The sequence below is a fragment of the Dipodomys spectabilis genome, unplaced genomic scaffold (assembly GCF_019054845.1).
Source record: "Dipodomys spectabilis isolate Male_0828 unplaced genomic scaffold, ASM1905484v1 ptg000010l, whole genome shotgun sequence".
NCBI classification, from domain to species: Eukaryota; Metazoa; Chordata; class Mammalia; order Rodentia; family Heteromyidae; genus Dipodomys; species Dipodomys spectabilis.
In genome coordinates, this window is record NW_024870687.1 from 20659 (window position 1) to 44955 (window position 24297).

At 38.5% G+C, this 24297-nt stretch overlaps 1 pseudogene; it reads left to right on the plus strand.

Moving 5' to 3' along the window:
- The first annotated feature begins 22155 nt into the window (after positions 1-22155).
- Positions 22156-22252, plus strand: LOC122128198 (annotated as a pseudogene).
- The last annotated feature ends 2045 nt before the right edge of the window (positions 22253-24297 follow it).

Sequence of the window (24297 nt, forward strand, 5' to 3'; positions counted from 1 at the left end):
CCCACAGTGCAACAGAGTTACCCAGACCCGAGCTCAAATCCCAGCACTGACAAAAGATTCATCCTGATGTCAGAAGCCAGTCGTTGTGCCTTTTATCCTCTCCTGTAAAATTCCTGGGTCTCTAATATGATGGAGAATGCATAGACAACCCTATAACCATGGGAACAAGTTGTTATCCATGTCAGCACAGTTATACCTGTCACCAAACTTATTAAAATACACAATACCTCCATGAAATAGAGACAAAATAAGGAGGATAATTGCACTGAACACAAGATGCTGTCCACACATATTTATCATTATAGATCCTATGTTTAAATTATGAATTTATGACTATAGTGGACCATCCTGGGGATCAATGTCAGATTATGGGATTGGCCACACAACTTAGTTGCTCACTGGTTCGTATGATCACCTTGACTGATGGGCCAATTGGTTTTGCTCTGCACTGAGGTCAGATCCCAGCACTACCAACAAGTGGATCATGGAGTAAAAAGGAGAGTTTGAAACTTTTTTCCCTTTTCTCTGAGAATCCTGGTGGTCAGGCATGATGGAGAACATTTCTACAAATCTAGATGTTCTGTGATAGGTTGTCATCAATGTAATAAACAGAATGGGTTTCATCATAGTAAAATCAATGGTAAATAAATGAATAAAACAAAAGATACAAGGAACAACCACACCAAACATGTATAGACTAAACATCCATAAGTAAGTATAAATCCTATGTTTACAATATATATAAATAGTATGTATTTCAGGGCTGGGTCTTGAATTCAGGACTCGTGAACAGGCCTGACTTTTTATCTTCATGTAAGGTGATCTTCCGTTTTATTCACATTGCTGCAGATTTACCCAGATCCTGATTTCAAATCCAAAGCCTGTAAGAATAAACTGTGTGAATTGCAAGTCAGGGAGCTAATTTTTTTCTCAGCAAAGGACTTGAACTCAGGTCTTGGCAAGTCTGCCTCAGCTTCGATCACCCTAGGATGGGGTGAAGCCACTGGACATGCAGGTGCTCCTGTGATCCTAGAACCCTAGGTTTTGCAGGGAAGACAATGCACAGAAAAAATGTGGTCTTTTATGTTTTATTCCTTTGCACAGTGACCCTTCTGGTTCTGAACGACACTGTTGCAAATGGTACTTCACCTTGCATTGCTGAAGGCTGACAGACTATCAGGGAAGCCATAGGCCCATGTGGCAACATAGGCCCTCATTTCGAATCCCCGTCCTGACAGCAACCAGTGGCAAGAGATACTAAGAAACTGGTTCCCAACCAATGGAATAACACTGGAATTTTGCCAGTGTCACAGTTGAATGAGTTCATTGTGCATGATGATCCTATAAAATTAAACAGCATCATTTAAGAAGGTTAGTTGATTTTAGTTAATATTTATGAAGCATTAAAAGAATATTATTACTTACAGGAACACAATAATTTCAGGACACTGAGTGCTTTCATTAATAATTTAAGGATTTAAACAATAACATTAATTACATGGACACATAATGAATACTGAGGAATTGGTAGGAATATAGTCTATATAACTGAATAATGTATAGACATCTCTGGCACTCCATAAAGATATATATTTATTGGCATACTGCCATCTGCATGTGAATCTGTTTTTATTTTGTTAACTCCTGGGGCTCATTCTTAGGTCCTGGGAACATCCTGTCAGCTCAAATTGCCCCAGGATGGCCTGTTGACACTCACCCATTCTCCTTGCTTCACAAGATTCTGGCCACACCACCATTCTTTCTTGTTTCTTTCTGACCAATGGGATACAAGAATGCTGGCCACGCCCACATTTCATTGCTGCCAGGTAACACTTTTATTCCCCATTACTTTACACCACTACCAGTAGTTGAGGAAGGTAGAGGTGGCTGAGTGGTGCAGAAGAGACTTGAGGTGACTTTGGAGTATAGTAGGAAATTAATGCCCCTACCCCACCCGTCCCTTTCCCTCCCTTCATGTGGTGCTTGGTTTCAAAACTCAGGCACTGGTGTGCTGCCAGCCGTCCTAAATCCCCGACCTGGTCCCTGCCCCTAGTCTTTTGCTCTGGGCCCATATGTCTGCATTGCTGCTGCCATCTCTGCTGCCCCACTTGGAGCAGCTGGCAACAGCTTTTCTCAGCATCACAGGTGAGTAGCCACCCCAACACCAACTCAACCCTGGTCAAACATCCTTCTGGGGGCACCATGACCCCCCTAGTTGTTTCCTCTCCCCGGCTCTGATGATCCATCTTTCTGTCTTGAGCATTTCTGAGATAGAAACTAAATATATGCTCAGGCTGGGCTGGATCGCGGTACTCCTCTGAAAGATATGCTCCACCAAGCCTGGTCCTCTGTAGTTGGGATGGTAGACTTGGGGCACCATGCTCAGTAGTTGGTTTAGAAGGATTATCCCAAACTCAGTCCATAGCAGTGAATTCTTGACCACACGTGAAGTTCTTGGTAGGGCTTCAACCATTGGACCTCATTATCCTCACAGGATAGTTGTGAGGAAACAAGGGATTTATACAGAGAGATCTCTGGAGAATGGCTAGGCAGAGAGGGAGCAGCCTTCAGATAAGGTTTTGGCAATTCTGTGAGTATATGACAGAAAGATACCAGAAAGGGCTCAGGTGGGGCCTGTTATTAATCATTGAACAGGTGTGGGATTATGAACCGAAACATGGCTCTCTTTCATTATTACACTATCCCCATGAGGAAGGAGATCCTTCACTTTGTTCAGTTTTGCAGCTGGGGAAACAGAGGCACAGAGAAGCCAAGTGACCTACTTATGACCTCAAGTTCACAGGAAGCTCGGCCTGACTTCTCTTCTATGCTCCCTAGGACAATGGGTGCTATTCCATCCACTTCTTGTGGTGGGAAGTCCACTTCTTTTGAGTCGTGGGTCTTGAACTCTAGGATTGAGCACTGTTCCCGAGCTCCTCAGCTCAAGGCTAGCACTCTATCACTTGAGCCCACAGTGCCCCTTTCAGTTTTCTGGTGGCTCTTTGAGATAAGATTCTCACAGACGTTCCTGCCTGGGCTATCTATGAACCATGATCCTCATATCTCAGCTTCCTGTTTAGTCAGTATTAGAGTTCTAAGCCACTGGCACCAGATTTAACTCTAATTCTGGTTTTCTCTCTCTGTCCGTCTGTCCGTCCGTCTGTCCGTCCGTCTGTCTGTCTGTCTGTCTGTCTGTGTCTGGCTCTCTCTCTCTCTCTCTCTCTCTCTCTCTGTCTCTCTCTCTCCCTCAGGAGCTGTTTGAATGGGTGCTGTTTGAATGGTAGGAGGTGGCCCAATGTCCCCAGGTGGCTGGAACCCAAGATCACCTACTCATTCTGGAGGTGGGCACTGGGTCAGGAGCTGTCTCACTCAGCGTGTTGGTACATCTCCATGAGTTAAGCCCTCTGTGCTCTTGCTAGACTGTGAGGGTTATTCATTTTCCATGTAGCCTTACTGGATTTATTTTATTGTATTCTTTTTTACATCATTTTCTAGCATCTGGCCAATATTACGGTACATAGTTATGGAATGAAAATGTAATGTTAAATTAAGAAAGTCATTTAGGGCTCTTGGAATATGGCTTCATGATAAGGTGATTGCCTAGCATACATGAAACCCTAAGTTCAATTCCTCGGTACCACATAAACAGAAAAACACTGGAAGTGGTGCCATGCCTCAAGTGGTAGAGTGATAGAGTTGAGCAAAAAAAAAAAAAAAAAAAATCAGGAATTATTCCTTAGTCCTGAATTTAAGCCCCTTAACTAGCAAAGGAAAACAAAACAAAACAAAACAAACAAAACAAAACAAAACCAAAAAACATTTAGTTAGTAAATAAAAAGTAAAGAACCCATACTTGGAATATATAAATGCTCCTACCATACTGACACCTGACAGTAGTCCCTAATTCATGTACTTTACTTATATTAGGATATTGTGTTGAAAAAAAGTTTTGTTCATTAGGTCACAGCAATTAATGGCTTGAATGTGCTTAGATGTCAGGTGAAGATTAATTCTGGAAATTCAAAGATTCCAGGTTTTTAAATGGTCACTGCTAATCACAATGACAAGGGTAGTCTAAGTGAGATTTGGCACCAAAATGGCAGAGGCAAATTAACAGTTGTCACAGAAGAAAAGGAATAACTCCAGAGTTAATGAATAAATGACAGTAACTGAGATATACCAGAAATTGTTTTAGAGAACCATTTTTGGTTATTGAACAAGTAGTTATCAACAAGTCTTATTACTCATTGCCTTTAGCATTCTAAATCTCTTAGGCTACTTCTTAATTTCAGTATAATAAATGTATCTCCTTCTGTGTTGTTCTTTCATAGCTTATCTTTTTTGCTTTCTAAAAATCTGTCTTTCTATATTTCTCTATGAACATTTCCTGATACTAAATACACCTACAAAGATGGCAGAGGATGCTAAAGTAAGGGTCCCATAGCTCATGAGTCATTAATGAAACAACATGGAAAGGAGGACATATTTATTGCTACTTCAAATTTTCTGAAAAGCTGCAATGCCATCATTTGATTCAAATTTCTATTATTTGTCTACATAGTGTCATTCAGTGCATGTAAGCACAAATATGAGCTGGGTGCTGGTGGTTCACGCCTGTAATCCTAGCTGTTAAGGAGACCAGAGGATTGTGGTTCAAAGCCAGCCTGGTCAGGAATGTCCATGAGACCCTTAAATTCAATTAACCACGAGAAACCCAGAAGTGGTGCTGTAGCTTAAGCAGTAGAGTGCTCAACTTGAGCTGAACAGCTGAGGGAGTGCACCCAGGATAAGAGTTCAAGCCCCACAACCAACAAAAAGTGCAATTATAGCCTTAAGTTTCCCGAAAAAGAAGGACAAGATCAATATTCTTCCCAAGCAGAAAAAATAATTTCAAAATGATTCAGTGCACCTACTTGTACTGAGTTATTTAATTTAAAAATTGACAAACATTAGCTTTACAATAAACTTCATCTAATATTTCTTGTTTCAAAAGAGAAGTCTATACAGTTGATGTCACTTAGCTTTCTTATTACTTAATTCAAAGCCAAACCAGGAAGGAGAGTCTGTCAAACTCTTATAGCAAATTGAACACCAAAAATCCAGAAGTGGAGTTTTGGCTCAAGCAGTAGAGCATTAGCTTTGGGGGCAGGTGGGCAGGAAAGACAACTGTTCAGGTACATGATCCAGCCTCTGGGTACAAGCCCCAGAACCAGCACAAACTAAACAAACAAGCAAATAAAAATCACAGATATTTCTTTGGGACCCTCCCTAAAGGAGTACTGGTCTGAGAAGAGCCTCATTTTGCTGATCATACTCACTGGAATCTGCTTTTTTGGAATCCTTATTGCTCTGGAGAACGCAGGACCAGTCCAAAGGAATTGATAACTGACTCCTGCATTAAGAGAATCATCTCAGGGGTGAAATATCCATCCATACGACACTTTAAAACTTCCATGTCTTTGTTCCTTTGCAGGAGAACACATTTAAATCAACGTTATTTCCTTTTGTTCTATGCTGGCATTCTAATGGTACATTATTTCCTTTTGAAATACTTTCAACTAGAAGTTTACAGAAAAATTTTATACGAGTAAAGAACACACTCGAAAAAGCCAGGGACAGAGTTTCCTTCAAGCCTTGGGATACTTTTCTTGTACTCTAAAAAGGAAAGCACAAGGAAACTTGAACTTTGTTATTCCTCTATGTTCCATTCCTCTCCTGGGGTCAGTTTCCACATCCAGTAACAGTTACTTCCAGTAACAATCAATGGTGCTGCTTGAGGTATAATGAACGTTTTCTGGCTTCACTGAAATCACACTATGACACCTTTGGCCTGAGGTAACACGTGTTTCAGAGTCAACTTAGTAAAGAGAATATATGAAATTTATATTGCTTATTAATACATTATACATGAGTACATTGAGTTCAAACTTTGTAAGTTCTCTGTAAATTGAAGCGAATTTTAAATGGGAAGAAGGTTCTCAGAACATTGTTTTTGTGAGTGTATGTGCTGTTCATTATTTCCCAAGTGGACATGAGCTAACAGTAAGAGAAACAATAGCAATAATAGGAGAAAGAGAAGTTCTGTGTTTAAGTATAAGGGTTCAATACAATATAGAAGACTACAAATAAGACAACATTGAAACAATAAAGCCAATTCCAGTATGTAGATTTATGGGAGTGATATACAGAAAGCAAGACTCATACGTGGAACATGAAGTATGAGGCCAATCTCATTCTAAATCATGCTTGGTAATCATGCAACTTGGTAGAAAGTAGAATGGAAGAATAATCCTGTTTCCAAAGCAAGTCAGATATAAGAGCATGGATTTCACTGGAAAAAAATGTTCATCTTGTGAGAGCAGGGATTATACTAGCAATGAACTGGTGGCTAAGATCACATTTCTTTTATTTTTTCTTTACTTATATATGTATATTTTTTGTTGGCAGTGGTCTTGGCACTTGAACTCTGGGCCTGTGAGCTGTCTCTGTACTATTCAGCTCAAGGCTAATGCTCTACCACTTCATCCACAGTGCCATTTCCAGTTTTCTTTTAGTTAATTGGAGAAAAGAGTCTCTGGGCCTTTCCTACCTGGCCTGGCTTTGAACCCCAATCCTCATATCTCACCACAACCCAGCTTACAATCACATTTTTAACAGTGTACACTCAGGATATGTAATGTGTGTGTTCATTTATATTTATAAGAATTCTTGTGCTAGGGGCTGGGAAGGTGGCTCAGTGGTAGAGTGCTTGCCTTGCATGAATGAGGCCTGGGTTCGATTCCTCAGCACCACATAAGCAAAAAAGAAAAAAGCCGAAAGTGGTGCTGTGACTCAAGTGGTAGAGCGCTAGCCTTGAGCTGAAGAGCTGAGGGACAGCGCCCAGGCCAAGAGTTCAGGTCCCATGACCGGACCACCCACCAAACAACAACAACAAAAAAGAATACTTCAGTTAAAAATCTAGGCTACAGCTTAGACATTACCCTCACAAAAATATTTGTAGTTTTTTTTGGGGGGGGTCCGGTCATGGGGCCTGAACTCTGGGCCTGGGCGCTGTCCCTCAGCTCTTCAGCTGAAGGCTAGTGCTCTATCACTGGAGCCACAGTGCCACTTCCGGCTTTTTTCTTTTTGCTTATGTGGTGCTGAGGAATCGAACCCAGGGCCTCAGGCATGCAAGGCAAGTGCTCTACCACTGAGCCACCTTCCCAGCCCCAAAATATTTGTAGTTTAAAAGTTGATACTCCTGGAGAAATAAAACCTAAGAATGTAAAGGAGTCTGGGAAGTTAAGTTTGCATCCAGCCTGGGCAGAACACTCTTTGCAACAGTACATATAATAAAGCAGCCAAACCTGGACTGGAAGATGGCTCAGGTGATGGAACATCAGTTATGAGCAAGATTGCTGAATAAGAGCTTGAGGATTTTGCATACATACATACAAACATACACATACACACAGAGGCACTTATATGTGCACACACAAATACACAAATGAAACAACTCTCAGAATGTGTAGAAAAGTTAGAAAACAACAGAATATATAGCCTGAAGAAAACTAGAATCAAGTGATAATTTTTAATATTAGAAAGTCCTCAAGTGAACTTCCTTCAATAAAGTTTTACAATATTACATAGGTAGTGACCAGAGATAGTAAGAGAGTCAATTAATCATTATTAAAAGGATTGCATCCATGGAGGAATGAATCAGAGACCCCTCAGGTGCATCTGAAAATATTCATATCCTGTGTCAAATGTTAGAACATCTTTGAAAATAGTAGATAAACAGTCTGAAAGTCACTCTGGTGTATAATATCCCTGGAGAAGTTCAGAATTGGTAGTCTGTATCTAGATTAAATAAACTAAGAAACTATGGCAGGACAATGTGATACAAGCCTAGAATTCTAGCACTGAGATTAAGACAGGAGATTAGAGACTGGAATCACATAGTGATAACTTCCCTGGACCAGGTAGTATACTTTTGTCTTAATAAAACAAAACAAACAAGAAAGGAATACATAGTTGGAAGTTTGGGCTAATTTTGTCATTATGTTTTGAGAAGTCAAATTTCCTGTTGAAATGCAACTCATACTTAATCTTCACTTGTGTTTTAAATTCTCTCTTCGTTACAGAACATTCCCAGATGCAAAATGACTCATGATTGCCATCCAAAATTTGAAAAAGTAAGTAATCATCATTCTGTTGTATCCCAAAGAAATGATGAAGGATTATAAAAACTTAAGCTTGGAAAAATAGCAATTCATCTAATAATAATTCATCTAAAAATAACATTCATCTAATGTAGGATTATGAGGATCTTGCTAAATTAGAATTTAGATTTAAAATAAATATTTTGATTTTGTTTGTAATTTCATATTCTATAGGATACTACAAAATTCGTTTTAAGTAGAGGGTTTAATTGACAAATTCACGAATGATTTTGCATTCTACTTGCCTAGAATATTCTTTCAAGAGAGTTATAATTAGAATTTAGTTAATAGATAATTAAAATAGTTCATGTATAAAATGATAATGTGAATGTTGGAGACAGAGTTGCCAAAAATTGATGATATTAATTTATAAATTATAATAAGAGCAATTTTTTGAGGATTTGGTATAACAAGGTATGAAGAGAATAATCGTGTGACATCTTCTTTCTTCTACCTGTATGTAACACAGGAAGCAATTTCCTTAATTATTTGCCACTGTATACAATGAGAAAAATGTTAGGATTGGGGTTTGTTTTTATTTTTGTTTTTGTTTTATTTGTTTGTCCTAGGGCTTGAACTCTGGGCCTGGACACTGTCTCTGAGCCTGTTTATGCTCAAGGCTCGTGCTCTACCACTTCAACCTCAATGCCACTTGTGTCTGATTTTTGCTGATAAGTTTATTGGAGATAAGAATCTAGGGAATCTTCCTGCCTCGGTGAGCTTTGAACTGTAATCTTCTGATCTTAGCATCCACAATTTGTATGATAGTTAAAAAAGTATAAATATAAATAATATTTGCAAGTGTTCCAATCTCAAGTATACCAGTGGTGGGAAAATGATGCAAACCAGTTTATTGTGGTGTTCTTTCCAGAACATGTATGGCATCACATTAGCAGAGTTGCATTTTTTCACAATAGAGATAAGCTATTCATGATGTGAATTAAGAGAAGTTTGAGGTGCACCCTAAAAGTTCTAAACTGTTGGGCTAGGATGTCTCTACATCATAAATATTGGGATTGGTGGTCATAAAAATAATAGCTTACTGTGATAAAAAATTGCTTACTCTTGAAGAATTATTACCGTTGCTAATTAGTTTTATCTTCTACCAGAATGTACTTATTTTTGTGTTGAATCTCAATCTGTAACACCCCATTTGAAAATGCATCTATTGCAGAATTACATACCATGCAAGCCGGTACTGTTTTGAATCTCTCAGGTATGGAATCTTCCGGAATTGAAATGAGTAGTTATTAGTCATTGGAATGTTGAAGAACACATATATCCTGTCTTTTTAACTGCTTATTTACTTTTAAAAGTTATAGGTTTCCATAGAATTAAACTGTTTTCGCTTTTAATATGAGAAAGTACTATGTTCTTTTTTCAAAATATTGGTAAGTATATTGTGAAAATATTGTCTAGTCAGATAGCATTCAAGTTGATGGTCCTCTGATTAAAAAGGGATAATTACTTCAAATTAGATGCCAAAAAATATTGATTTTTCAAAAGTTACTACATAAAGAATAATATTTACTATACCAATACAGTTTAATTTTATTTCATGCAGCTTATTTTTAAAATTTAATTTTATTGTCAAAGTGATGTACAGTGGGGTTACAGCAATTTTAAGGTAGTGAATACATAACTTTCCAAACTTGTTACTCCATCCCTCATTTTCTTCAGTTATCCTTCACCCCAATACCCCTCACAAGTAGTAATGTACATTTCCAACATATTGTCTTGTGAGTATTACTATTGCATTGGTTTGTCCTTTGTCTCACCATTTTGTTGTTCCTCTTCCCTTCCCTCATTAAGGTAAATATATACACAATACACAGGCTACCAAAATCAAATACAGCAGGGAATAAAGCATAGGGGAAAAAACCAAAAGAAAATAGAAATCATATAGTACATTAAAAACAACAACCACAAATAATACTCTCTGTTTCCATATCTTGGAGTTCATTTTGCTCAGAATCAGATTATAAGGTTATATATATGCATAACATAGCCACTGGAAAATAATAGTTTCATGGACACTATATCATGAAAACAACATGTTAACTGTTTTTGATGGTAAAGGAGGAGTTAGGATTGGTGAATTCGCGGTTCTAATAAAGGAATTTCAAAAGAGTTTTAAAATTATAACAGGTAAATTTTAATTTGTTCAAACTTTTTAACAACTTAGCTATTATGAAAATTTAAAATTGCCTGGGAAAATAGGCTTTCATGCAAAGTAATCCATGGAGACTTAGCTGACAGGGAACAATGTGGGTGAAGATGGCTCAGTTTCACACTAAAAAAACAAACCTCAGAAACCTTGCTGTAAATCCTGTAGGTTCCTTTGAGAATTGTCCTTACCCAGGAAATCTACTCTTACTGTGTGAAACAAGGTTGTAGTGGAATTTAAATTCAAACTTCTTTAAAAAAAAAAAAAAAGACATCAAAATTTGTGACGACTTTAATTACCAAACAGTAATTCTCTGAAAAAGATAATTTGGGTCAAAATATTTAGGGAGAAAGTGCCCTCAACAATGAAAGAAGGTATTGGGTTTACACTTTTCTATTTGTAATACTTTCCACAATGCCTTTGCACATGAAGCCCTGAACCACAGAAGAAAATCTGATTGGATACTTGAAACCAATGATTTCACATTTCTTAGTAGCTCACAAAATATAATATCCTTATTAACATGAGATAGAGAAGACTTTTCTTATTACATAAGCCAAAAAGTTTTGGGATCAGAAAAGAATTGAGCAAATTGAAAAGGCAAGAAAACGCGTACTTAGAAGCCCTAGCTAAGCATATTGGCTTCAGCAGTGGAGGGAGGCCAAACTACTTGATATACATTGTCTTAATATTTTTGCTACCTAAAGTGATTTTACAGAGCCTATTTAGATCACTACAATGCAGAACAGATTGAATGAAGACATGAAAATAAATTCCACATCCAATAAAAAGAGTTGTAAAAGGAAAACCATGAAGATGTAGTGTGGGTAGAGCCTGTCAGATCTGGTTGAGTCAGCTAGAGTAGCAGTTGAATCACACTTTTTGCTCATAGAGACATGATCCACAGGCATGTCTGCCTAGCTTGCCATCCATGAACTGTCCATACTCCGTACATTCCCCCAGGGGACCAATCTGTGCCTGTCACCAAGCAGTGCTCATCACAAGTGCCTTACAGCAACTCTCTGCTAAGTAATTGGCTGGGAAGGACTCAGGAGGTTGGGAAAGCTGGGGCTTTAAAATCACCCCCTTGTGCAGAAATAAACCAGACCTGCTTAAGCCTGTTCTCCCAACGTGTGTTGTTGTGTGCTTCGTTCACACTTACCTCCTGCCAGAGACTAGCCCTACAAGTGGTGCCTAACGACAGGCTTGATTGCTTTTGGCAGATAGATGGTCTAGGGTCTAGTGCAAGGTTAGTGCCTCTATGGGTAACCTTCCCCCACAGTAGGAGAGCCTCAATCACGAGCACTTGTTGCCCTGTTCTGGAGTAGGCAGATAAAAGTATCACAAAAGGAAGCTAGTTTAATATGGGAAATAGTGAGTGAATTGTGTCCCTGGATTGACACCGGGGACATTTGGGATCCAGACAGGTGGACCCATGTCCTTCAGACAGCTCATAAAAAGGAAGTCCGTGAAGGCGCTGAGCTGCCCCTAATCTTTTACCCCATCATAGTAGGTATTCAAGCCTGTCTATCAGGGAAAGAAGAAGGGGAAACTCTGGAGGCATTTAACACCTCGCTGCAAGAAGAAACAACAAAAGGAAAATGGCAAAGCTGCTCAAGCACTCCCATCTTCTTGTGATACAGCAAACAATTCCAGCAAGAACACAGATAACCAACAACTTCCACTATCAAGTGACACAGGGGGCTGGCCAGCTATGCTTGTAAAACCGCCTCCCCCACACTATCAGTCCCAGGAAGCCTGCCCAATCACTTCTTTTTGCTGTTTAGGCCAGCCTGGGAACTCCCCTCAGAAAACTTTGTATACTTGGGCAGAGATATCCAACTTTGCCCAGGAACAAAAACCCATTGTTCCCCATGTAATACAACAGTTGTTCATGGGCCCCACAACTATCGTGGCAACAACAGCCAACCCTATAAATGAACCCCAGTTCATATTCCCAGTAAACGTCCACCGAACCTCTGTATGACCTAACCAATGGTACCCCCATGACCCAAAAGTACTTGACAAATACTGGGCCGCTGTCAGGGAAGATGGGTTACAGTCCCTGAATGCTCAACAGATGCTTGAAACCCTTAGCATTGATCTTAACTGCCCCATGATTGGAAGAGTTTAATGAACACAGCATTATCTTCAGGGTCTTCCTTTTATGGAAGGCTGCTTTTTCTGATGAATGTGAACAACAAAGCACACAAAATATCACTACCAGAGGGCAGGATGCCTCCATGGGGGACCTTGATTGTTTAAAAGGTGAGGCAGCTTATGCGTCTCCTGCCGCACAAGCAGTAGCACCTCCACAGTACTTTGACCAAGTACGCCTCTGTGCGTTGAGGGTTGTCTCCTCAGTGCCTTCTAAAGAAGGGGACAAACAATTAAAACCCCTCATACAACGTCCCAATGATCTTTTCACTGACTTCGTGGCCTTTGTTCAAGAAACAGTGGCCTGGAAAGTATCCCATGCTGGAGCCTGAGATGTGCTAATCAAGAGGCTAATATGGGAAGGGGCTACACAGGAATGCAGAAAAGCCATTGCCCCTGAACGAAATATGGAGATCACTGATTGCATCCTATCCACCAAAGATTTGGGGTCATCAACTCATGCTGAGTATCCTTGCACCTCCTTTAGCCTCTATGACTGCCAGTGCTCGCGCGCCCCCTAATGGCAGAATGGGAAATCGACCTTGTTGGGGATGTGGCAGAACTGGTCATTTTATAAAGGATTGCCCATCACTCTGGGGCTCACCCAAAAGAAAACAACCTCCTTCTGTATGTCGTAAATGCAAAAAGGGTTTTCATTGGACCTCTGAATGCTCCTCTACGACTCAGCCTTTCAACTAAATAAGCGGCAGTCCTCAGCCCCGACAACAATAGGACAAAGGCAACAGCCACCACCTCAAGTGTTATGGACTACTCCTACCCAAAATGGAAAAACTAGAATGAAACTTAAAATCAATGGAACAGAATTTAAGGGCATCATTGATACAGGAGCTGACTGTACAGTCCTTAGAAAAGATGAAGTAGAAGGGTTGGGATGGAACCTAATTCCTGGCGCCTGCATACAAGGTGTCGGTGGAAAAACAGATTCCCTCCATGTCCAATGGCCTGTAAGACAAGAAAACCTCTTGTTGCCCCTGGCCTTCCATACAATCTTTGAGGAAGAGATGTCCTCACTAATATGAGTACTCTGATAACAATAGATGATACGGCTTTTTATGAATACATCATAACCGATGGAGCCGTTAATAACCCACACTACTCCCAATTCTAATGGCCACTGTTGCATGACCAGAGCCAATTCCACTCCAATGGGACACCACCAAACCTATTTGGGTCGAATAGTGGCCTATTTCCTCTGAAAAGCTCCCTCATCTCCAGGTTCTAGTGGAGGAGCAACTAAAAAAGGGACACATAGAACCTACCATCAGTCCCCACAATTCCCCATTTTTATTATCCAAAAAAGGGCTCAAGGAAAGTGGAGATTTCTCCATGATCTACATTCCATAGTCATATACAAAAGATAGGAACGCTTCAACCCGGACTCCACACACTTCTGCAATACCCAAAGATTGGCACATTGCCATTATTGACATCAAGGACTGCTTTTTTTCACCCCCCTACACCCCAAAGATAAAGAATATTTTGCCTTCTCAGTATGTGAACCTAATTGTCAACTACGTACTCACCGGTATCTATGGAAAGTTCTCCCTAAAGGTATGAAAAATAGCCTTACTATATGTCAGATATATGTTGCCCATGCTATTAGGACTTTGCTTTCCAAATGCTTTTGTGTCCATTACATGGATGACTTTTTAATAGCACATAAAGATGCTACAACCATGCAAATCTGTTTAACAGAACTCAAGGAGAACTTTACAGTGCTGGGCCTTAATATTGCCCCCGAAAAAATTCAACTCAAAGCCCCTTACGCCTATCTTGGATACCATTTAAATCAAACAATTACCCCAAATGGGTCTCATATTGTCATTAAATCCGAATATACTTTAACTGAATTACAACAATTATGTGGACATATCAACTGGTTATGCAATTTTATGTGTCTTCCCACCCAACAACTCCAACTGTTATTTCAATTGCTTCAAGGACCCTCTGACCCAACTTCCCTTCATATACTTTCACCTGATGCTCAACAAGTTTCACAAAAAGTGGCTGATTGATTATGTTCAACACCCTTGGTGTTTTTAGATACCACCCAAGAAATCAACCTAATTATATTAAATAATAATGGCCTAATGGTGGCCCTGACGCAAACCCATGGTTTTGTTACAATGGGTATACCTTGCCACTTCTCAATTACCAAAAATTAGCACATTCATTACCATGCTATGCAATCTGGCCATCAAAGGTGCGGAATGATGCCGTCAAACTTATGGCCGATTCCCTGACCATCTTACATGGCCCATTACAAAAACAATCTTTGATTTCCTAACAACCGAAGAGGCATTAGCTTTACAAGTCATCCACTACTATTTTAACATTGATAATCATATGCCCAAAAACCTCGTTTTAAAAGTTACCCAAGAACTCCCACTTTCATGGAAATGTTGTACTCGTCCCAATTTGCAACCTATACATCAAGCCATTGTACTTTTTACAGATGTTAACAAAACTGTTTATGGATTTTACAATGCCAATACTAAAACATACATGCTTCAAAAACATTCCCTGTCTGTTCAAGCTGCTGAATTACTGGCCATTTTGCTCGCCCTCACATCTTTTCCCAAAGAACCTCTTAATATTTTTTCTGATAGTTTATATACTGTACAAACTGTTGCCATTCTTCCTGGAGTTTTATTACAAGATGATGTAGCAAAAATAATGTGTAAACTACAAAATGTATTAGACAATCGTGTCCAACCCTGGTACATTCAACACATTAGATCTCATACTAACCTCCCCAGACCCCTAGCTGTTGGTAATGAAGCCATTGATCATGCTGTCACACCAACTGTACTACTCACAAATATGTGCATGGACCAGGCCCGAACGTTAGATTATCGTTTTCATTTATCGGCAGCTACTATCAAACAGTTATTTCCTGATTTAACACACCAACAATGCAAGCACATGATTCGGTCCTGCTCCTCTTGTGCAACTCTTTTACCCTTAGGATCACTTCAACCCATGGGAACAAATCCACGAGGCCTTAGACCCAATAGCACATGGCAAATGGACATAACCCATATCCCCCAATTCGGTAAACAAAAATACATCCCTGAATGCATAGATACATTCTCAGGCTTTATAACTGCTTTAGCCTTAACAGTGAAAAAAAGGCACGCTGTTAAGTCACTTCTACATGCCATTACAATTATGGAGTTCCTTGGACCCTTAAAACAGACAATGGCCCTGCTTACACCTCCAAACATTTTTGTGAATTTTGTACCTTTTGGAACATTACACCCCAGACAGGTATTCCATATAACCCACAAGAGCAAGCCATTGTTGAACACAGTCATAAAGAAATCAAGACCATTCTTTTAAAAGAAAAGGGGGAACTGGAGGGTCTAGGGCTTAAAAATCCCCAAACACAATTAAATTATTGCCTTATAGTAAAAAACTTTTTAACATTCACACCCACCACATGTGGGACCCCCCACCTCCCTGTACTGGGGACTCATGAAACACCTACTCTGGTCCCTTTGGATAGATGGAGGGACCCCATCACAAGAAAATGGGAGGGCCCTGCTCCCTTAATGGCACAAGGGACAGGATTTGCTTGTATCTTTCCAGACATGAGTGATAAACCTGTTTGGATCCCAGCTGGAGTTGTCTGACCAACCATCACCACCTAAGCAAAAGATGCGTCAGCTATGCTTGAACAGTGCGAGGAGGAGGAGACACAAACCTCGAGCTAGAGCCCATGCCAACACTTGGGGAGACCTAAAGATATTGGTTGAACAAGCCCAGGTTATGGCCCCAGACCCTGACCCGGGGCATGGTACTCTATTCCTCCTATTGTGTGCCATTATTACAGCCAATTCTCAATCTGCTGCAGGGCAGGGTAAGATAACTTTAGTGCCCAGCCCCCAAATCTTAATGATCTCAAATGCTTTCTTCCAATGGCAGGGTTGGCCTTCCTTTCTCAGCAGATGCCTTATGGCATCAAAAAACAAACCTTACTTTTAGATGGAAGGGAGCCATCTGTTTTTGTTTTTCAAACGAGATGATAAAGCAATTTGATGGCTGTACCATCCCCCTCGCAACAGTAACGCATGGGATGGGATGGTGGAACTACACAGGACCCTACCCCATTTGTCCCACTGGAAAAAAATTGTTATCAGGCTACTGACATACATTTTCATATGCAGTTGTGTCCACGCAGGGATTTTGATAGCTTTGGCACTATATGCACTCCTCTTGAGGAATTAGTGATTAGCCTTTGTGTCAATTCCTAGCAAGGCAAAGTGTTTGGGGAGCTCGCGTTGTCCCTCTACCCGGCTATATACAACCAATCTGAAAAAGATCCCAAACCTCAAAATCTAAATGAGTTTTTTGACTCTTCAGGAGGACGATTGGGAGACCGAGGAGCCACCATGCCAATCGTTTGCTCATCACATTCCTGCCTTGATTTGTCCCCTTTCCTATTGGCCAATACTCGTTGCTGTAACCAATATGGATATGACCAGGTGTCAGGAATGGTAGTGGTTAGAGCCCCATTCTTTTTTTGTCTAGGAGACAACTCTTCCACTACTTGCACTCTCAGCAATCACTGGGAACCCAATGACTCATATCCTTTTGCAGGTTTGGTACGTGTTCCCCCATTTATTGTTCTGGCTACTAATGACTCTCAGTTTTCCCAGGTTCAATTAATTCGCCCATGCACTAAAAGAGCAGTAGGATTGATCATTGCAATCGGGTCCGAAATCATCGCTACAGTGGCTTCATCTACCAGTGCTGCTATATTGCTGTCCCAAAGCGTGTCCACTCTGCAACAGATAAACCAGCTCATCCTTCAACTTTCATCCATAGAATTACAACATTTACAAGTTGCCAATCATCTTAAGGGAGGCCTCCTTGTGCTCCAACAACAAATAGTCTTGCTCCAAGAACAGATTACGTTTCTTCGATTACAACAAGGAGGACTATATAATGCAATGACTACTTCTGTCTGTCAGCTTTCCACTCCTGCACCCAATGTCACTGAACTTAGTAACTACATCAAAGGCCCTTGGTCCCTTAAGTACTTAAACTTCACCCCAAACCTGCTGCATGATGTTACCCGCCTAAACCAAACCACCATACAGCTTATTCCCACTGCATCCTTTTTAGAAGAGTGCTTAAAAAGTTACAACAATGGTTTTCGCCATCCTCTCTGGTCATCTGTGGAGGCCTTGCAATTGTAGGGCTTTCTCTCCTAGGAATTATTAAATGCTTGCACTCCCGGCAAAAACGCCTCCAACGACGGGTCACCATAATGACGGTCCTTTTAAAAGAAAAGGGGAAATTTGTGGGTAAAGCCGGTCAGATCTGGTTGAGTCAGCTAGAGTAGCTGTTGAAGCACACCTCCTGCTAATAGAGATGTGACCCACAGTCATGTCCGCCTAGCTTGCCAGCCATGAGCTATCCAAGATCCCTACATGCCCCAAGGGGACCAAACAGTGCCTGTCACCAAGCAGTGCCCATCATCAACTCCCTGCTAAGTAATTGGCTGGGAAGGACTCCGGAGGTTGGGAAAGCTGGGGCTATAAAATCCCAACCCTTGTGCAGAAATAAACCAGACATGCTTAAGTCTGTTCTCCCAACATGTGTTCCTTGTGTGCGTAGTTCATGATTACCTCATGCTGGAGATCTAGCCCTACAATGTAGCAATGGGGGAGGCCCTTATAGTCCTTCAACTTCACTAGGCTTGAAGCCAAGAATCTGTGATAAGTGGGAAATCAGGCAAGAGCTAAGAGGAGGACAGAGAAATAAGATATAGGAGCATTGTCCTTTTGTAACAGATACTGTCATCCAAGGTATGGGTGATTATACTCTATTCTTCTCCATACAACTTTTTGAGTAAATGCAAGACGGATAGAAAAATAATCTATTGAAATAATTTTGCAAAGAATAACTTCAATATTCCTGATATGGTATCTAAGGAGAATCTTAAGAGAGAAGATAAAAGTGGAGTATTCTTTGGTTTCCTCTAAGCATATTGTTAGCAAAATATATCTTTGAGGTTAGAAGTGATTGAACCAAAAATTGGTGGAGTACTGATTTTTGAGGGCACTTTAAACACAAGAAGACTTTCAAGGTAAAAGAAAAAAGAAAAAAGTATAGCTAAATATTTGTGATCACAGCTTCTTGGACTGGTATTTTGGAGACAAAGTTTTACATTAGAGATTGTCCTCATTAACATTGATGCTGGGTTTCCGTGGCACCGAAATGCAAGTGGAAAGTTTAATGGACTCGCTTGGATAAGTAAACAGCATGATAGAAAAAATGGAATATAATATTTACTGAATTATTTTGAACAATTACTTTGCCAGAACAAAGAAGGAAATATATAATGCAAATCACTTGACATAAACTTATGAATGAAAGTAGTCAATAGAAATGAGAGAAAACAGAGAGGACTGTTTCCTCTCCTGTGGAGTAATGGGTTCTTGATCTTGTTTCTTCCATTCTATCTTTACAAGCTATCAAGTATGGCTCAGGATTGGAGTATACAGTTCAGACCAAGAGAACATGCAGAAGAAAATATTTGCAGCAGATATAGGTGATTTATAACCTAAAACAATCAATTTAAATCTGTTAAAAAATCTCCTCTACCCCAAACTGCCCAATTTAAACAACTTTGTATGCTTTTCACAAGATTGTCCTTCATTAACTATTTAAAATTTTGAGAAGTCATCATCATACTCTATAGAGATTGCTGTTTGGTTGTGCTTTTTGTGTGTTTGTGTTTTTTGTTGTATTTTTTCACTGAATTACAAAAGGTTGTGCTAGTGTGTTTCAATTAAGTATGTCCATCTAATTGTCCAATGTTCCTGGATCAGAGTCACTCCTTCTATCCTTCTCAACCAACCCCTTCTACAAGATTTATTTCCGATTTACCACTTCCTTTCTCACATGTGTACATTGAGTATTCTAGCTGTACTTGAACCTTGTGCCATTTTTCATTCATTCTATGTCTTTACAATTATTCCTCTCTGGTTTCAACTTCCTGATAGTCATTCTGTTAAACTGTCTGCTCCTACTTTGAAAGGTTCATATACATTCCATGGAGTTTCAATTCTGCATATACTTAAACTGATGTCAGCTTATATTTCCATAATTCATTCATCTGAAGTAACAATTTGCAAACCTGGAGACATGAAGCACCTAGACCTGATTTTATTCCCCTCCATTTGGAAGATTAATCTGTAGTCAACAAGAAAGTTTAAAAATGGCTGAGAATGTATTCCTATGGCTTTGGAAAGTGGTTTGTGATTATTTTATTTTACATGGGATAATATTTTCTACTACCTATGAGTTTTGGAAAAAGAAGAAAACTAAAATTTACTACTGTAGAGGAATATGATAGAGAAAGAAGACATATTTTATGTTTGTCAAATCTCTGATGAGTACCCATATTCAAGACTTAAAGTCATATTTCTTACTATGTTAGATAGGGAAAACATAAAACACCATATGATAGGGCAACTATTCATGACTTTTTAAAAAGTATTTTTTATGTGATGAAATTTACTTTATTAGCTAATGTTTTGGTTTGAAATATGGGAGGCTGATCTATTTAACAAATTTTCGAAAGCACCTACTGAAAAACACAAATGGTGAGGGGTCCTATTTCTACACTTTAATGAATGGTTGAACCTGTTTGGCATTAGTGCTGGGTAAAAAAATCAACTCTATTTTAACTTGCTCCCTATACTTGAAAAACTAGTAACGTCACTAAATATCATCTACTTGTAAAGTGTTATTTTGGCAAATGTGTTTTTAAAAAGTTTATTTGAAAAGGAATATACTTTCAGGAGATTAAATGTAGGTTATCATTGGTTTGAGAATGACAACCTTTTTACACTACAGAACCAAGTTTGACTGAAGTACTAGTGTTTTGAAGCAATAAGGTTCTTCTCAATCAATGTTTTTTCTGAATTATATTTGAACTGTATGACAAATATTCCTAGCATTGGTAGATCATTTATGGATCTATCTTTCCAGGAACTATTTTTTTGGCCTGATGATGCTGGACCGAAATCATTCATTAATGATTAGAAGATGGGTATTACAAATCATTTTGTGACATTTGTGGTCTTGTTCACTCCTATGGGATGGTCATCTGAAAATAGAAAATTTGAATTACTGTACTTTCACATTTTGTGATTTCATATTGCATTTTAAGTTGCCTTGCATTTCCCAAGTGCTTACTGCTAATTCCTGCATTTTAAGGAATTGGGCCCCTGAAATATAGGAAATGAGAAATTAAGATGGGTCTTCAATTACTTTCTGTTGGTATGTTGCATGGGCCTCGGTGAGATCTCTTGCCCTAGTTATTTGATGATGCAGGTAACTGGGACCTGGGATTCTAGGACCCGTGGATCCTGTGGAAGAATAATACCTTTTAGACATCATATCAGCAAAATTTGAGTATAATCAGTAGGAATGCTTCAGAAATATGGAGAAAAACAGTTTGGGACCAGCGAGTTAAAACAATAAACAGAGCAGCAGAGTAAAATCCCTTATAGATTAAAGAAAACAACATTGGTTTTTTTACCATGTGAATTCAGAAACCAAGAACAATTAGAAGGTATCACAAGTTTACACTGAAAACATTGCATTGATACTTTTTATATTCTAATATATATTCTAATCCTGATTATTTATATTCCAATCTATTTATTGTAATAAATATCAATTAATTTGTCCAATTATAAATTAATTCCAGTAAGATTCACTGTGTGAAATATAAAATCAGCACATAAATATAAAATATATAAGTATATATAATATAAGAAAATGCTTTGCATTTTTCTCTTGTGGTTAAGGTAACAAAGGCAACTGTTTTAAAATATTATTCCATTACCTCTACCTCAGTGTTTGGTAGAATTAAACTTAAAGCTTTACCATTCGGAGATGTACAGCCTAGAGGCAAGAGGAAACACTGTGATTAAAACATTACCAATTTAAGGCCTAATAACAAGGAGAAACATATGGACTTCTCCTGGAGCCTCCTGAGTAGATAGGATTACAGGCATGAGCCATCAGCGCCTGGCTTAGTCTGAACAGTTCTGTCTGAACTGTTCATCACTTTATGATCCTTTGTAACTAAGATTAGTTTTGCTCCAATAAGACAATCTATGCTGTCAGGGTAAGATATTCTGGTAGGTCTGTTCTTACATGGAGCAAGGGTAAAGGGTCAGGCAGACATTTGTGCCAGTAAGACCTCATTTGGGAAGTTTTAAGCTGCAGAAGTTTAGAAGTAGCTCTTAAGCAAGGCTTACTTTGAATCCATTAGCTCCACAAAGCTAAATCAGTTAAAAAATAAGTACTTGAAAATCCATCACCTTTGGACCTAGCTATGAAGGCTTCAATGTATGATCAAATTTCAAATGAAAAAGACTTAAAATAGTTTTTGACAAAAAATTGCAAATGTGAGCAATTGAACAAACAATATAAGTTTTTTCCACCATACACAGAATTTTGCAGAAATAAGATGAATAGCAAATTTGGGAACAATAGGTTTCCTGGTTGCAAATAGGCAACCAAGGATATATGCCTATCTTAAGTTTGCATCATTAACTACGTAAATTTACAAGATACTACATGCTTCAGCAGCATGTCTACCTGAATTACAATACAGAGATTAACATGGCTTTTGCACAAGGATGATATGAAAATTTGTGAAGTATTCCATGTTTTTCATTCTTCAGATGCAAGAAATGAAAAACAGTTATGAAAAAGTTGATTACAAATATACAAGTGTAATAATACATATAATTCATAGAAATAAAAGTTAGTTTGACATGAGTGAATTCAATCTTCACCTTTTTATAAAGGCCTTTATATAGGATAACCTTTATAAAACTTTTGAAATAAGATAACATTGTCATTTTATCCCAAAGAAATAAAATTCTATAAGGACCTAGGAATTAAAGGAATCTTAAACTGTTCCTATATGGAACGCAATCTGAAAGAACACATTTATTAATGGACCTATATATTATAATATAATGTCGAATTCAAAGTATTATATCTAGGAGAGAAAGAAATAGATTATGGACATTATACAAACAGAATATAAATATTTTAAAATATACTTTTTTCAGACAAGCACCAGAAATATCTTTAGTTTCTCTACTACTCATTTCAACAGATAAGTTAAAATTATTTCTGATTTAAAAAAATCACAAACTCTATAGATATCATTATTGATGTATACAAACAACTCGAATATATTTTGACATCAAAATCAGGCAATTCACTTGGAAGAATACCATGGAATCCATGAATTTCTAAAGTAAAATATTGCTGTTGCTTGTTATTGTGAAAATATTTTGTATGGACACATGGGATGGACTGGCAATTTTGAAATTTAAGAAACTTAATGGAAACATTAGCACTTAAGAGAACAATTTGTACAGCTTTCCACAACTTCAAAGAGGTAGTGATACATACTTATCCTTTTGGTAATATCAAATGCAGTTTCTTCTAAGTTGTGCTTCAGATCTGGTTTGATATAATGGTTCAACAGAAGGAGATCCAGCGTATCTTTGCTATATCTATACCCAGCAGCAAGGTGGTCAAGAGGCCATTAGTTTGGCCACTGGTGTCTGCATCATGATGAAATAAAGAAGCCACTCTGGTATTATTCCATGTATAAGTACTGTGCAAGGATATCCAGCCTTTCACAGTTATTCCATGAATATCTGCTTTGAGCCACCAACTCATGGACAATGTCTAAGTGTCCACAGTAGGCTTCTAGATGAAGAGGTGTATATTCATCGTTATTCCGGTGAATTTTCTGCATCTGTTTTTTTCACTATTATTTATTTTCTCTTTTTTCATTTTTACTATTCTAAATTATTCTAACTGGAGAGTAGAGATTTGGTAGAGAGCAGAGGAAAGATTTTCCTCTGTATTCAAAGGGACAAACTGAAAATGAGGACCAGTGGTGTCTTCATGTGCAGCTTATTCTAGGAATGAGAAAATAGGAAATAATGCCTTATATGTAAATGAATTGGGAAATGACAGAGCAGAAAGTGAAATGATGTGAAAAACTATAAAAGCGAAATAAATTAGGATAATTATGGAGTAATCATATTCCCTATGAGAACCATGAGAAGGAAAGAGGAAGAGAGAGACAGATGTGCAATGATATAGCTAGCCACAAAATCCATTCCTCTGATCAAATTATAGAACAAATAATTTTTATTTTTAAAAGAGTTGGAAATAGAATTTATGATCAGATGTCTCCATTGTTTTTAATTATAATTTTCTTATCTTAAATACTTGTACAAGGGAATTTCCATTCAACAAATCAGTTTTTTAATATAATGGATCTTTATATAACTTTTCCACACCCTTCCAAACTTCATCCCACTTTAATTTTTTTTTTTTTTTTGTCAGTCATGGGGCTTGAACTCTGGGCCTAGGCGTTGTCCCTCAGCTCTTCAACTCAAGGCGAGCGCTCTACCACTTGAGCTACAGTGCCACTTCTTGAGCTACAGCGCCACTTCCACTTTAATTTTTTCTAGTTTTATACAGTTGCATTGAATATTATACCTTCACTCTCTTCCTCCATAACTCTCTTTATTCCTTCCTTTTGACTTCCACTCACATCGTCCAAATGATAGTTACCTGCTATTAATTTTGTTGGAGTAAAGTTCAATTTTATAAGAAATTACACCTTTGAAATACTCCTCTGCAAATCGCATGCTTTGGTTAATATTTTTGTGTAAACTTGTA